Genomic DNA, 15,324 nt, shown 5'->3' on the forward strand with positions numbered 1-15,324 from the left:
GAATGCCATAAGGCGTTAATGGTAAGTCTTTTTTCAGGGTTCGTTGGAGGATGTCCCAGTGAAACACCGCATCCCAACAGTCCAGAAAGATGTAAAACCCTGGCTGCAGGAAAAAGGACTATATGTACACCCATGGACACTTAACTGTAGGCTATGTCAAAATCTGGAAACAATAGAACTAGGCCACGGGGCGGGCTCTGCTGCCCTTGGTAATATAGGGTATATATTGTACAACCACTTTACACTTTTATTTAGTTTTGGCATTTCAAGCAGCTTAGGTGACTATTTGTTGTATTACGGTCGTGCATTAGGCGTCGCCCGAGTTTCCACAATAGCTCACGTCTAGCAATTGCATTTCGTAGACGGGAAAGCGTTCGCAGATGCGTAGTCGTGCTGCTGACCGCTGTGCTTGTTCGCCCAGCGCAAAAAATTGCTTCCCGCACCCTAGTTTTACGCTGTACGGTAAAAATATCAGTTGATTTTATTTCCTTAGTACCTATATTGACTTCGCTGACTCTTCTCCCGCCTTCAAGAGGCCTTATATTTTCCTACTGGCGTACCAGTCAGCGAAGCGTCGCATGTGCGCTTGTGTGAAGCGACCTTGATTTGGAGCTAGATACAGTGTACAAACTAACCAAGTAAAGAAAGGCAGATTCTTCCATTCACAAACGTGTCCTGGCTTCGTTTCAACTGAGCGAACGAATTGCGACGACCCGTCGGCGGCCGGCGGACGAAACGCTGGGCCGACAGACTCTGTCTGAAGGCCGGGGAGCCGTGCAGTAGCGCAGCCAATTGCGAGCTCGGCTCCTCGCGACGTCACACGAAAACGCCGCAGAAAATGGGCGAGCGTAAAGAGAGGAGGACAGCATTTTTGAATTCATTTTTCTACTACATAAAATCGCGTAAACGCGCTCAGGGTGGTCGAAACATGGCCTGGGGACTCCGGACTACAATTTGCGCAAGTAATCCCGCAATGTTTACATATCACTTCAGTGTCCATTTAATCATCCGTATTTAAATGAATGGGGTTCTACCATCTATCGGGTAGCTCAGCATAGGTGGGAGATACCAAGAACATGTTGTTGCAAAGTTGTTAGCTAGCTAAATATTGTAGCGCGCAATGTTGACGCCGACACAGAAGGAAAAGCACACAAAGGCCGAGAAGTGGCCTTTTGTGTGTTGCGGATTGTGTCCTGATTATTATGTAGTCTACGCCAGTGCGTCACGTGGTTATGTAGAGTTCGGAAGAGCTCGGTCGAATTCGCTGCGGCAGAGGAGCACACGTGCACGGTGTATTTAAACGAAATATTCTTGACGAGTTGCCGATTTGCAAATCAGTAATGCATTTTTGTTCCTGGCACCTTCGGCCGCAGGATTTTCCTTGGAGTGTTCCGGAGTGGTCTTGGCCTGGTAGCCGTGTCTTCGGCCTACATGTAGCAAGACTCTCCAGGTGCGCCTGAAAGGAATTAAAAAAAAATCTAGAAGTTTAATTTGCTGATTTACAAAATCCGGTGAAGTGTGTCCACGTCCACTGCTGTAATACATTGAACTATGTTTGGGCAACGCCGCCTGTATAAACAGTGCCTAACGCGTGAGCGAAAAATGGCCAAACAGCCTGTTGCTCTTTCCTACTCTTCCCCGCTCCGTAGCCTTCCAGTGTGCTTTCGTGTCCGCCAGCCAGCGCCGCTTCTCGGAAACTATGCAAAATAGTGGAAAGTTTGTTTAGCGTTCCCGAGGCGGCGCTCCTGCGCCTTCTTGTTTTTCACAATGCCTGTCTGTCTTGGTATGTCACTGATAAAACTTCCTTTGTCACGAAGCAAAATCCCTTGCGCTGCCACAGGCTGATGCCGGCTTTGCGCGCTTATCTACTCGGATCACAGGCCTTGAAATTTTCTGAGTGGGGCATCCCACCTCTATCCCCTCCGCATTTAGGTATTGTTTGGACCCCGCTGTTCGCACTCCGCATCAGTACGCACTTCTAAAATTGAGGACTGTACTGTAGAAGCGCCCGGACAGCGTGGCGGGATCCCAGCTGCTTATCCTTTTGTTCCCTATAATTTTCTGAAGTTTACAAGCACGTGATATTATTGGAAAGAAATCGTAGAAGTGAGCGCCTGAACAAAAAAACGTGCACGCAAGTTTTTCTTCTCTAAATACTCCAGAAAGAAAAATATCAGTATAATAATGGCTGCCCCATCCGAAAATAACGTTTTTCTGTTAGCTATTTGTCTACCCGACAATCAGTATGTTCTTACACTATTTCAGTCCACCTCCGTCTTTAACTTTGGAAAAATGCAGCAAGTATGAAGCGAGAGACACGTTGAACGAGATCCCCAGTGCGCCACAGAACTAGCGCCCCGTCGCGGCTAAGATGTAAGCGAAACGGCCGTTGACGCCCAACAGGCAAGCTGACAGATACACGTCGTAGAGGTGGGTGCAGCGTTGGCGACTCGCGAGCAGTGACGTAAGGCGAGATGTCCGCCGGCACGCGCCACATAGCGCATCAGTGCCTAAACTAAGCGTCCCTACCCTTCCCATTGAAAAGCGGGCGACGCGTCAGGCAATGTTAATACAGGCGGCGTTGGTTTGGCTGGCGTGGTTAGGCATATGTAAATAAAAATGCAGCCTGGATGCTATGAGGACTGTGGTGTAGTGGCGCCCTCTAGTGGAGCGCCCGCTCACTGTGTGCGCTTGGTTGTATTAATTGTAACTAGATGTCGTTGCTGTGGACGCACGTGACGGGTCACGTGCGTATGCGTCTCGGTGTCGTCTTGTCGAACAATAAACGTTCTCTTGGGCTCTGGTCTTGGTGCGAGCAGGCCGCACTCTTTCTTCTTGGGCTTGTGGGTGGGCCCGGCGGCCGGCCTTCGCTCCCGTCGCTGCCGAGGCCGCTCGCCGTCGCCCACGACACAACATCTTTTTGGCGACGAGGATGGGATGCTTTTCTTCTGCTGCGACGACATCGTCGACGGGTCCGGCAGAATGAAAACGTGAGTGCGTTTGACCTCGCTCGAGTGTGACTGTCCGGCGCGTCTGGCGTCGCGAGGCCTAGCGTTCTTTGTGCTGACGCTTGTCGAACCGTCGTTTAGGCCTCGCCCTACTTCGTTCTTCTGCTTCTGCTCCTGCATCTCTCTCCTTCCTGCTTGGCAGCATGGGCCTCTTCGATAACCTGCCCGTTTTCCTCGAATTGCCGGGGCCGCCTCCGATTCCGTGGCATAACTGGAAAAAATTGTTTCAGGCCCATCTCGAGGCGGCTGGCGGCAGCGACTGGAATGACGGACGACGCGCGTCGGCGCTCGTCAGTGTTTTGGGTAGGGATTGGCAACGAAGGTATTTTGCTGAGGCGGAGCAGGACGAAGCAAGGAGGGACGCCGCCAGTAACGTGACCGACGCTAACGTAACCAGCCCTATCGTGACCGACTCCGCGACCGACTGTAGTGTGACCGCATCCTCGGCTCCGGCCATTTCGAAATTCGACCAACTTTTGGAGCAGCTGGACCGGCTCTTCGCTGCGTCCACAAATACGCTTGTTGAACGACATGAGTTCACAAGCCGTCGTCAATTTCGGGGGGAAAGTTTTTTAGAATACGTGACCGCTCTAAAGGAGAAAGCCGTACGTTGCAAGTTCGGGCTGACGTACGCGGAGCGCGTCCGAGATCAAATCATACATGGAACGTCTAACCCCCAGGTTAGAGAAAAGCTGCTCGCACATGGCGAAAGGTTGTCTTTGGAGAAAGCTGAAGAGATTGGTCGGAGTTTTGAATCTTTGTCGTTGGCGAACCAAGCCTTCGGTTCGCATCAAGTACAAGCAGTAGGTCGACGAGGAGAAGGTGGCATCGCGGAAGATGACAGTCGGGGAAGCCGCCGCGCTCAAGATGGTGGCGTGGAGAATCAAGATGGCATGGGCCGCCGGGGAGGCCGGCGCGCTCAAGATGGCGGCACAGGAATTCAAGATGGCCTGGCCAGCCGGGGAGGCCGTGACGTCATTCCACCGGGTTCGGGAAGGCAAGATGGTGGCCTCCAAGATGGACGTTTCCATCCGCAGTCAGCTGTAGAGTTCCGCGGTAGAATTCAGGCGAAGAAGTTTGCAGGCAAGCTTCAGTTGTGCGAACGATGCGGAAATAAATGGCATAATTCAGCATTTCAAAATTGTCCAGCCCGAAATCGGCGCTGCAACTCTTGTAATAAGTGGGGACATTTCGCATCGATGTGCCGTAAGCCGGCACCAGTGCATCGAGTTTCTTCGAAGGAAGCTACGGGATCCGCTTCGACACCGGAACCTGTAGAGCATCCAGCATCCACGGAGATCAACGCACCCGCAAGATCTTCCGTCTTAACAGTCAGCACTTCTTCTAGAAAGGACTTAGTCGTCCAAGCGGAAGTCAGCGTCAACAATTCTCCAAGAAAGGACTTAGTCGTTCAAGCCGAAGTCAGCGGAGTGACCATGCAACTCTTAGTCGATACCGGAGCATCCGTGTCGTTGATGACTGTCGAAGATTTCAAGCGTCACTTCAGTAAACAGCATGCGCTGTCCAAGGCTTCCGTCAACTTGTGGAATTTTTCCAAACAACGTATCGGCATCCGCGGCTCATTCCAAGCTCCTGTTCAAGTCTTGCAACGGTCTTGCTCCGTCACATTCTACGTCACCGACAAAGGGACATCTCTTTTGGGGCTCGACGCCATCCAGCAACTGGGCATTCAGATCGACGGTGCGTCTCTTACGTGTCGACTAGTATCGGTGTGTGCAGTGCAGTGTCCCGTGAACGTGCCCCCGGGTTTCGAACATCTCTTCAACGGCGAGTTGGGTCTTGTCAAGGACGTCTCGCATAAGATCCAACGGCGGCCAGGTGTGACTCCAGTTGCATCTAAGCTACGAAGATTGCCTCTTGCTCTCCGTGATCCAGTGTCCAGCGAGCTGCGACGCCTCGAGGACAATGATGTCATTGAGCGTGTCGACGCCTCGGAGTGGGTTTCGCCACTCGTCGTCGTCCGGAAAAAGAACGGGGACATTCGGCTGTGTGTGGACCTCCGGGAACCGAATAAGGCAATTATCATTGATGGGTATCCTTTACCGCATGTTGAAGAGCTGTTGCAGATGTTTCATGGTGCTGTTTGTTTTTCTAAGCTTGACTTGGCGTCGGCTTATCATCAGTTGTTGCTGGAAGAGGGCAGTAGGGACTTAACTACTTTCGTGACTCATGAAGGTTTATTCAGGTTTAAGAGGGTGTGTTTTGGTCTGGCGTCGGCGCCTGCGGTTTTTCAAAAAATGATGTCTCAGATCTTAAAAAATTGCAAAAATGTTGTTTGCTATCTTGATGATATTCTTGTGTGGGGAAAGACTCAAGCTGAGCATGACGCGAGCCTGGTTGAAGTCTTAACATGTATAGCAAAGAGTGGCATGAAGTTGAACGACAAATGCCTTTTTTCGGTCAAGGAACTTGATTTTTTGGGTCACAAGATTTCGGCTGAGGGCATCTCACCTTTGGAGAGCAAAGTAAAAGCTATAGTTCATGCTCCCGCTCCTACGGACATAAAGTCACTGCAATCATTTTTAGGTCTTGCAGGATTCTATGCTAAGTTCATAAAGAACTATGCAGAGATAGTTGAACCACTTCGCCTCATGCTCAGGAAGGGTCAGACGTTTTGTTGGTCTGATGATGCTCAGCGCAGTTTCGATCAGTTGAAAGCGTGCGTCACATGTTCTCCGGTTGTGAAGGTCTTTAATCCTGACTTGCCTGTAGTAGTTACTACCGACGCATCTGATGTGGGAATTGGCGCGGTACTACAGCAGCGGTATGGTTGTAGGCTTAAACCGTAGCCTTTGCTTCTAGAACTTTGTCGGAGACTGAGAGAAAATACTCTGTGGGAGAGCGCGAAGCGCTGGCTTGTTTGTTCGCGTGCGAAAAGTGGCACAATTTTCTTTGGGGCAGACGGTTCACACTTAGAACTGACCATCAGGCTGTAGTTGCTTTGTTAGCCGCAGGAGACTCAGGTCGGAGACCTTTAAGGATTTCACGGTGGTCAGCTCGTCTGCTGTATTACAATTTTGACATCGAGTATTGTAAAGGGTCAGAAAAGCTGGTGGCTGACGCTCTATCGAGATTACCCATTCAGACCGGTCAAGAACTTGTTAAGGAGGAAGAGATAGTGTCACTAGTAACATCAGTAGTCGATAAAGAAACCGTGCAGCTGGCAACGAAGGCCGATGTGACGTTGCAGAAGGTAGCAGAGTATGTGTCAAAGGGTTGGCCTGATAAGAAAAAGGTACACAGTGATTTAACTGCTTACTTTCATGTAAGGGATGAACTTTCTGTTGTGGACGGATTACTCATGCGTGATGACCGTGTAGTCATTCCTTGTGTACTGGTACCTACATTTCTCGAGTTAGCACATGAAAATCATCAAGGAATAGTACGAACGAAGCAACTTCTCCGGGAACGTTACTGGTGGCCTCAAATGGATCGCAATGTTGAAGAACATGTAAAGCATTGTCACGTTTGTCAGCTGGCAGACAAGTCTGCTAAGCCTCATGTAGCTCCGTTGCAGCCAGTGGAATGGCCTGAAGGGCCTTGGCAAAAGTTGGGAATGGACATCGTCGGTCCGTTAGATGTGTCGTACCCCCGATTTCTTGTTACACTAGTCGATTACTACTCTAAGTGGCCTGAGGTTCTGGGCACAAATTCCATTTCAACTGAGGATGTCATTAAGTTGTTGGACTCTTCTTTCAGTCGGGAAGGGCTCCCTGAGGTTTTAGTGACGGATAATGGACCCCAGTTTGTCTCCAAACAAATGCAAGAGTATCTAAAGGAAAAAGGTATCCGCCACGTGTTCTCGTCGAATTATTACCCTCAGGCTAACGGCCAGATTGAACGGTTTAACAGAGTTCTCAAAGAACATTTACAGGTAGCCAGACTTGAAGGCAAGGATGCTTCGAAGAGCATTACACAATTTCTTGGGTCGTATAGGGTCACACCACATTCAGTGACAGGTCTTTCTCCAGCTTTTTTGCTGCATGGACGTCAGCCTCGTTCCAAAGTGGATATTAGCAACTTCAGGATACGTAAAAAGGCAGCAGAATCGGACAATTTCCTGCCTCATGTTCGGAATCAGGTCTTCACGAAGCAGCATAAAGCTAAACAGTACTTTGACAGAAGGAAAGGTGCGCAGCCGACCCGCATAAAGGTGGGAGATGTCGTGAAAGTAAAATTCCGTAAGCAAGGATTTCTGAAGTATGGTAAGCCGTTGACAGTGCAAGCTCAGGTTGCACCTTTCACCTTTAAGCTCAGTGATGGAAAGATCTGGTACGCTTCGAAACTCACAGTCGTTCCGAAGGGAATCGAGGTTGGCTCAGCACCGTATTCCTTTGACAATGTTGAACTCTCGTCGAGGCATAAAGAGTTTTTGTACTCTTTGTCTAACTTGGACATTTGTGACAGTCAGTCCCCTAGTCTACAGTTGTCAGAAGGGACAAGCCCCAGTGTTCAGACAGACCCTGATCTGTCGGAGGTTTCTACCAGTGCAAGGTCTGAATCCATTGTCCCTCGGGAACCATTAGAATGTCAGGAAGAAAATAGTGAACAAACAGATCCAAATAGCCATGTAGACAACACAAGGGAAAATGAGGGGGCTTCTGGATCGTCAAATAATGCAAGTTCAACGTCTACGCGTCCGCGCCGTAAGACTAAGCAGCCTCAGTGGCTTCGCGAATATGTGCAGTAAGGGGTATACGTTCGGTTCATGCTTTGCGTCATGTTGAACGTGTCATGTCTGTGTTGAATCGTATATCATCATTGAAAGTGTTTTGGACGGGTTTTTTTTGGGACTTTAGAGAACTGTCGTGAGCGAAGATGTTTTTTGGACGGGTTTTTTTTGGGGGGGACTTATAGAACTGTCGTGAGCGACTGATAGCCTGTTGTGTGAGTCAAGTGAAAGGGAGATGCAGACATTCTTCAAAGCACGGGAGAATGATGTGGAGTGTGCATTTAAGATGCTGTATGTATTTCGCAGAGTGTGCGAACTTCTTTTGCACGGGAAGATGATGTGGTGTAGTGGCGTATTTCGCAGAGTGTGCGAACTTCTTTTGCACGGGAAGATGATGTGGTGTAGTGGCGCCCTCTAGTGGAGCGCCCGCTCACTGTGTGCGCTTGGTTGTATTAATTGTAACTAGATGTTGCTGTGGACGCACGCTTGGTTGTATTAATTGTAACTAGATGTCGTTGCTGTGGACGCACGTGACGGGTCACGTGCGTATGCGTCTCGGTGTCGTCTTGTCGAACAATAAACGTTCTCTTGGGGTTCTGGTCTTGGTACGAGCAGGCCGCACTCTTTCTTCTTGGGCTTGTGGGTGTGCCCGGCGGCCGGCCTTCGCTCCCGTCGCTGCCGAGGCCGCTCGCCGTCGCCCACGACACAACAAGGACCGCAAAAAGGAACAACTCCAGCGTGGCACCAATAACTTGTTCGAAAGAGGAAGCGCGTGAATAAGTGCTACAACCATCCACGGCAATGCTAACATATTGTCACGTGACAACGCGGAGATGGGTAGTCAGGAAGGAGATGTATTTACAAAGGACACCGTAGCCACCGGGCGAAAAGACGGGTTGATGGCGCAAACCCAGCGGGAGCTCGGGCTTCGTCTACTTCCTCTTCATTCCGTTGGACATCGCCCAGCGTCTTTCCACTGGAGCACATACCCCGATAGGGAGAGATTGCCCCGTGTACGTTTCTCGGGAATCTGTCCGAAGTCTGTGACACAACTCCCCCGCCGCAGAAGCACCGTCCCGGTGCCTGTTATGAAGGAGGAGCAGTGGCAGGTAGACTCCGTCGGTGGCACGGCTTGAGGCGGCTCACGTGAACGCGCTGAGGTACTGAGTGCCCAGACGAGGTCAGAGGCAAAACAGGCACGATTTCGTAGGTTACGGGGGTGACGGCACGCTCGACGCGGTAGGGGCCAGTGAAGGGGGGCATGATCTTCTCAGACAGTCCAACTCGGCGAGAAGGGGTCCACAGAAGAACCAAGGAGCCAGGAGCAAAGTGTGCAGGGCGGTGACACTCATCGTATCGAGACTTCTGGGATGCTTGTGAGGCCAATAGTCGTTCTCGGGCAACCTGGCACGCCAGTTCATCGTGGGCGATGATGTCACGAGCATATGCAGTGGTCGGCTCACTTGAAGTCGGTAGTGTGGTGTCGAACGGTAAAGTAGGCTCACGACCAAAAAGAAGGAAGAAAGGAGAATATCCAGCCGTGTCGTGCCGGGAGGAATTATAAGCAAATGTGACATAAGGTAGTGTAACGTCCCAATCTCGATGGTCTGTGGAAACGTACATTGCAAGCATGTCAGTGAGCGTTTTGTTGAGCCGCTCAGTAAGGCCATTTTTTTGAGGATGGTATGCAGTCGTCAGTTTGTGCTTTGTTTCACAAGAGCGGAGAAGGTCCTCGACAACCTGTGACAAAAAGTACCGGCCACGGTCCGTGAGCAACTGTCGCGGAGCACCATGACGCAGGATGACGTCCTCCAGGAGGAAATCGGCGACATCTGTAGCACAACTCGTTGGGAGCGCACGGGTGATAGCGTAGCGGGTAGTATAGTCAGTGGCTACCGCAATACAACGATTCCCGGAGGAGGACAACGGAAAGGGGCCTAAAAGGCGCCATCAACCCGTCTTTTCGCCCGGTGGCTACGGTGTCATTTGTAAATACACCTCCTTCCTGACTACCCATCTCCGCGTCGTCACGTGACAATATGTTACGAGCGCTGCATGCCTGCGAGCTTGTTCGTCGCAATTTACTGCTTATGATTGCATGGGTTATAGGGACAGAGAAGTCGAAATGCAAGTCGCTCTAGATCGATAGAGTGGGGCACCGAGAACACAAATAGTTTGGTCTTACTCGTAGTTGTTTTTTAAACAAGGTAGAAAATTGCTAAAACGTGACGACAGGTGTCGCTGACACTGGCTATAAGGCGCAACTTACACCGGAAGTGGTTAAAACTGCGGGACACATAATTGAACAGTTTGCCTCCACATGTTTATACCCACTGAACTGGAAGTTTTTGCAGTGTCAGTTTTAGGGTCGAAAAACAAAAAGAAAGAAACAATATCAGCAGAGCCCAGCCAATAGATGACGCGGTGATCCAAAACGCCAGGTTTGTTTGGTTTCCTTGCACTACCAGGCGCAATATTCGGCCAGAAAATTGTGGGACCGTTGTATAGTACCGCGTACAGAGCCACATTTATTGTACCCCTCTGGGTGCTTCTGCGTTCTAAAATACACGGGAACGTTTTTTGTTTTGGTTAAAGTCATATTTTCTAGTGAATGAAGCCAGATTTTCTATTCCACCTTTTTGGGGTTCACTAACAAGCTCGCTGTCCATCTCTTACACGCAGCTACTGCTGAGGCACGTACTGTCAACCACTGGCTCCGTAATATGACATTGTCACGGGACGCTGTGGTCAATCCCCATCACATCGTGGCCCACCAGCAATGTCTCTGACGACGAGGAGGAAGATTTGGGGGGAGGGGCGTAGCCTGCGCGAGCTCTGTTATGGCCGCTGTGTAGATAATGTAAATAGATCACTTCACCCCATCTCATCGTTCGTCTCATGTCTGTCGTGTCGCCACGTAACATTTGGTGGAGTGTGGGGGTCGACCATCTTCAGTCTGGCCACCTCTTCACGCCGTGGCGGCGTGGTCGCGATCGTCGCTGGTGCGTGGCCATTTCGGGTAACCCTAGCATCGCCACGACCACAGATCGACCACGTCCCCCGCCTCGCGCCCCCAGCTTGTGAGACGCCGATGAAAACCTGCCGAGATCAGCCGTGACGAGACGAACCAAAGATGTGTCCCCAGGCCTCTCGTCCGACGTGGCTCTGACAACCTAGGACGCTTCGCCGCCGCTGTAGACACCCCTGTTGCGGGGCCATGCATCACCAAGCACGTTATCGTCATCCGTGGCAGCAACAGATTCCTGAATGTAAATTGTCGTCTCATTGTCCATTCGCATCACAATTGCCACCTCGCTCCGGCTTCGACCTCGCCCTCGACCGGGGGGTGAAGTGATGTAACGGGACGGTGTGGTCAATCCGCATGGCACCATGGCCTACCGTCAATCACACTGATGACGAGGAGGAAGATGGGGAAGGGCGCAGCCTGCGCGAGCTCTGTAATGGGCTGTAGTAGCCGCTAGGTAAATGATGTAAATAGATCGCTTCACCCTATCTCATCGTTCGTCTCAAGTCTGTTCTGCCACCACGTAACAATATCATGCCGTATTCATGACAAACATCGTAGGGCAATCACCACCCAAGGGAGATCAGCCTGTTGCAGGGGTCAAATCAGGGGAAGACAGACAAGGGCGCAGGTTGTACAACTACAGGTGCTGTGCACAATTTAAAGGTAGAATTATCTTTCGACGTTTACCACTGGGATAATGACGCAATTAGCGCAAGTTGGTGGTCGTCGAGAGCAAACTCTCTCCACAGGTATACCTCGGTTTCAGCTACGATTTTCAATACTCTCTAGGTTAGAGGTAATCTCTCCACTAAATAATTATTTCTCTCTATCTCTGAAGTTGCTCACACGCAATGCTCTCCGGAACCTACTGTCTGCTACATTTCCGTACTTGTAAGAAGCTACACTCACAGTTGTGTACTTACGTCTAAACATCATAAAAAAGAGCCTCGCCGAATTTCTCTAAACATCTATTTCAGGTATCTTAGCCCTTTTGTAAATACAACTCAACTTCCTATTCCGGCGAGCACCCTTTTACTTAGTGGGGTGCACTGTCGGCTAAATTACTGTCGTTAATATGTGTGGTTGCTTTAATTATTGATAGTTAAAAAACACAGGTTCCCTTTTACCATTCGTAGTACGAAATGTAGTTTTATGTCGGATATTGACTAAATTATTCGTAGATATGTTATTCAACATGTAATACTACCCGTGCTTCTCAAACGCTTTCGCAGCTACCAAACAGTACTCACGGGCTGCATACAGCTTCGCAATAGTCGGATACTGATAAAATTTCCGAACACCACCCTCCTTTCCGAACCGCCACGCGCCAAGCCTGCAGTTTCTTGCACTTCTACTTCTCCATTCTAATACGCAGCACTTTTACTACCCATCCGACGGGGCTCGGAGCAAACAACACCCTAGGCCACCCTATATAAGCGTGCGTGAATGCCCGAAAATCGCGACTGTACGTACGACCACAGCACACCGAGTACCCATGAACTAGGCATGAGCGTTTCCAATTTAGTAGTCTGCCACGGCCGTAAACTGCACGACATAAGATGAGAGTTCAGATTATGGTGTTTCTATACAATGCTTCAGTTACCAAACAAGAGCGCAAATACAACTGAAGAAAGAGCACTGGCACAAACCACACGCGATATTGGTTATTTGCCGCCTTTGTGCGTGCATGTTTTCTGGGGTGTTTAGTAATATATTATCAAAAGGGTGATCCTAGCTTTACCATGTACCGTATGTAAGTGTCCTCGTGGACATTGTAAAGGCGGCACTGGGTTGAGGGCGGGTTAAACGCAGCAAGAAAGGAAACTCCGTCACACGATGCTGTGTTTCGGGAGATCAATAGCAAGTGAGCGGCCCTGAATTTGCTGGACCTTTATGCCACAGCGCTTTTGCGTCCTTGTTGCAAGCATGGTGGTTTGGTTTCACCCGAGGTCCACGCTGGTTTGGTAAAGCTATGACATTTGGCACACACGCTTGTATCATGTTTTGTTATTGCGTAATATATACGTAATTGATTTCTAAAGGTATAATGAAACAGTGTTGTTAACACACTTTATACAAGATAAAATTCTTTTAACCAGCGGAGTTGTTCAAAATTTCTTCTGCCCGTGCGCATCGTTACCCGAAAATTCCGCTGTGCGAAGTGGAGAGGGGAAATTTAAGGCCAAGAAGAGTGACATAAAGCGGCGAGGAGGCAATGAGACCTCGAGCAAGTGCTGGGAGTCCGCGCCTTAAGAAAAAAAAAATGGCCGCGTATCTGCTCCTTTCGTTGCAAATGCCGTCAAAAGACGATAGTCTTTGTCGACATTTGCAAAGGAAACGCCCCCTTTTGCTTTCCCGCTCACCTGTCATTATGTTCATGTACCGTCGCGCTCATCCCAAGCTAAACACACTAAAATTTGCGCAAGGCGATTTCAATTTACCCCGTTTCACTGCTACAGGCTGGGTTCCTCGATGAAAGCGCTGCAGTACGGCGGAGACGCGCGTGAATGGAGGCGGCCGACTACAAGGTTCATAGAACCGTGTGGCCGTGCTCCACGTGCGTTCCAAGCAGAACGTGGAACCTAGCTAGTGGAACCTTTCATTGCTGTTGCCGCGTGATTTTTCATATGCCGCCAGGAGGCCGCGGATTTCTGCAGTAGATGCAGAATATCATTTGCTATCAAAAAACCAATCACCATGAATTTTTTAATAAACGAACAGTGTAAATATCCCTTGTGTACTAATTTCCTGTCCTATATTTGCGTAATGTCTTGTTCTTGCTCAACAAAGTTGACAAGTATGAACATATAAACCGGGCGTAGACGTTTACATTAGGCTGTGTGTATATAAGAATATTGCGCAGTAAGCATTTTACTTTGGCCGGGTGGCTGAATCGAGTTACAGATAGACAGACGGACATACAGACAGACCAAAATTTCTGGGTTTAAGGAGCCCAAGAAAGTCTATTGTCTTTAAAAAAGTTTCCCATTGTCGGAATCCAATATGGGTCCCTCGCATTACTGAACCGACGTCTATACAATTGCGCTATTATCGCATTAGTGGCGCCCAGCATTTTTTTTTTTTGGTTCGGCAGCGCCCGCGTGGGTTTTGGGCTTTGGCTGTTTTGAAGTGGCTTTCGCTTCGGAATTAGCAAATTTGCATTTTTGACTTGAGGAGTGTGGATGCTGAACTTTGATTTAACTCTGTTTGCATGGAGAAAGCTTCGCTTGTTAACGCTCCATCTCCTACGAAAGGGACAGTCCTAAGAACAGCCAGGTTGAAGCTAGTGAAGACCACCAGTTCCGCTTTTTCCTGAGTCTTCGCATCTGAATTGTAAAGCTGGCCGAATATTTTCCCCTAATGAAGATCGCAGGTATACAAATAGGACAATAACTTAAAGTCGTGGCACAAATTATTTAGAAGGAAAACTATCCTACATGCTTGCTGGCCTCGGGCGTTTCGCGAACGTGTATATATACGCAAGGCCACCCGCAGAAGCTTTTGCAAGGGTGGCATCCATTAGCGGGAGGGGGGGGGGGGGGTGTAGGTTTGGAGAGTACCAAAAGGGCGCTATTTGTGGTTACAAAAATTACAAACAGCGTATTAGAACCAGACTTGGAGAATATACATTGGATTTTATTGCCGAACAAGGAAATAAAGTTAATAAAGGAACTGCACTAAGTTACTGTCACTTTGTAAAGAAGCGTGGCCAGTTTCGCTGCGTGAGGGTTCTCGAATCACGCCAACTGATCACCAGCACACTGCACAATACGTTCACATACATACAACTGCACTCCGTCATTCTTTTTTGAATAGCAGCTGCAGACGCCTCGGGTTTTTTGGGGCAAATTGCGAGATGACATATGTGATGAAGTCTGTTGCAATGGCTCACAAATGCAGATACTACTGGCCTCCCTGGCTTTCAATTCAGTACAGGCGTACAAGCGTTTTGAGGGGCTGATTTGTAGGTTTTGTTTCGAGGATTGGGTGGTGCCGACATTTCGCAATTCCGAAGGAAATAATCTACAAGGGGATCGGTCAGGGCGGGAGAATGTTACACTCTCCCTACTAGGTGTAGCGGTGAAGATTGTTTGCTAGATACAGCTGCACATTTGTCCGAAAACTGAAGGTCTCGCGGTAGGACTGCATAAATCTAGAGTTTAGGAAAAAAACAAAAAAAAATAGTCAAACCTTTCAGAATTGTTCGCTATCTTCAATAGCCAGCACAGGCAGTTTGTTTTGCTGCCGTCACATGACCGGAAATGTTAGTCAGTTGTCGAAAGTGCTATGTTGACTGCTGTCCTGAAGGGCGTTCCATACGGATACGCACGACCGGCATGAGTGTGCTAATTATTTAAGTAGCGTGGATTGTTGGGCTAGTTGGTCCGCTTAGAGAACTTTAAAAACTTTGCGCTAAAGGACGGGACAAAGGAGAGAACGTCGGTGTCGTTCTCTCCTCTCTTCCGTCCTTCAGGGGAAAGTTATTTTAGTTATGGGCCAACCAAGCTGCGTAGCTTTTTTGTAGTGCATCAAAACCACCGGATTTCCAAGGGGGGGGGCAGTTTCCCCCCCTTGCCCCCTTTTCGGACGCCCAT

The 15,324-nt window shown here is 49.3% G+C and overlaps 1 long non-coding RNA gene across 2 annotated transcripts in view; it reads left to right on the forward strand.

Annotated features, from left to right (window-relative positions):
- Nucleotides 1–2,658: 2,658 nt before the first annotated feature.
- LOC144139461 (uncharacterized) overlaps nucleotides 2,659–15,324 on the forward strand; it is a 61,026-nt gene continuing 48,360 nt past the window's right edge. The window contains exons 1-2 of one of the 2 annotated variants that reach the window (XR_013316215.1): nucleotides 2,659–2,990; nucleotides 3,239–5,275. This is a non-coding gene — a long non-coding RNA (uncharacterized LOC144139461). Of the gene's footprint in view, nucleotides 2,991–3,238; nucleotides 5,276–15,324 lie in introns of those variants that run through there. The other variant, XR_013316217.1, reaches the window with a different exon arrangement.

This window comes from Haemaphysalis longicornis, unplaced genomic scaffold, assembly GCF_048455015.1.
Source record: "Haemaphysalis longicornis isolate Haplotype H1 unplaced genomic scaffold, Haemaphysalis longicornis Haplotype H1 scaffold_5, whole genome shotgun sequence".
In the NCBI taxonomy this organism is placed as follows: Eukaryota; Metazoa; Arthropoda; class Arachnida; order Ixodida; family Ixodidae; genus Haemaphysalis; species Haemaphysalis longicornis.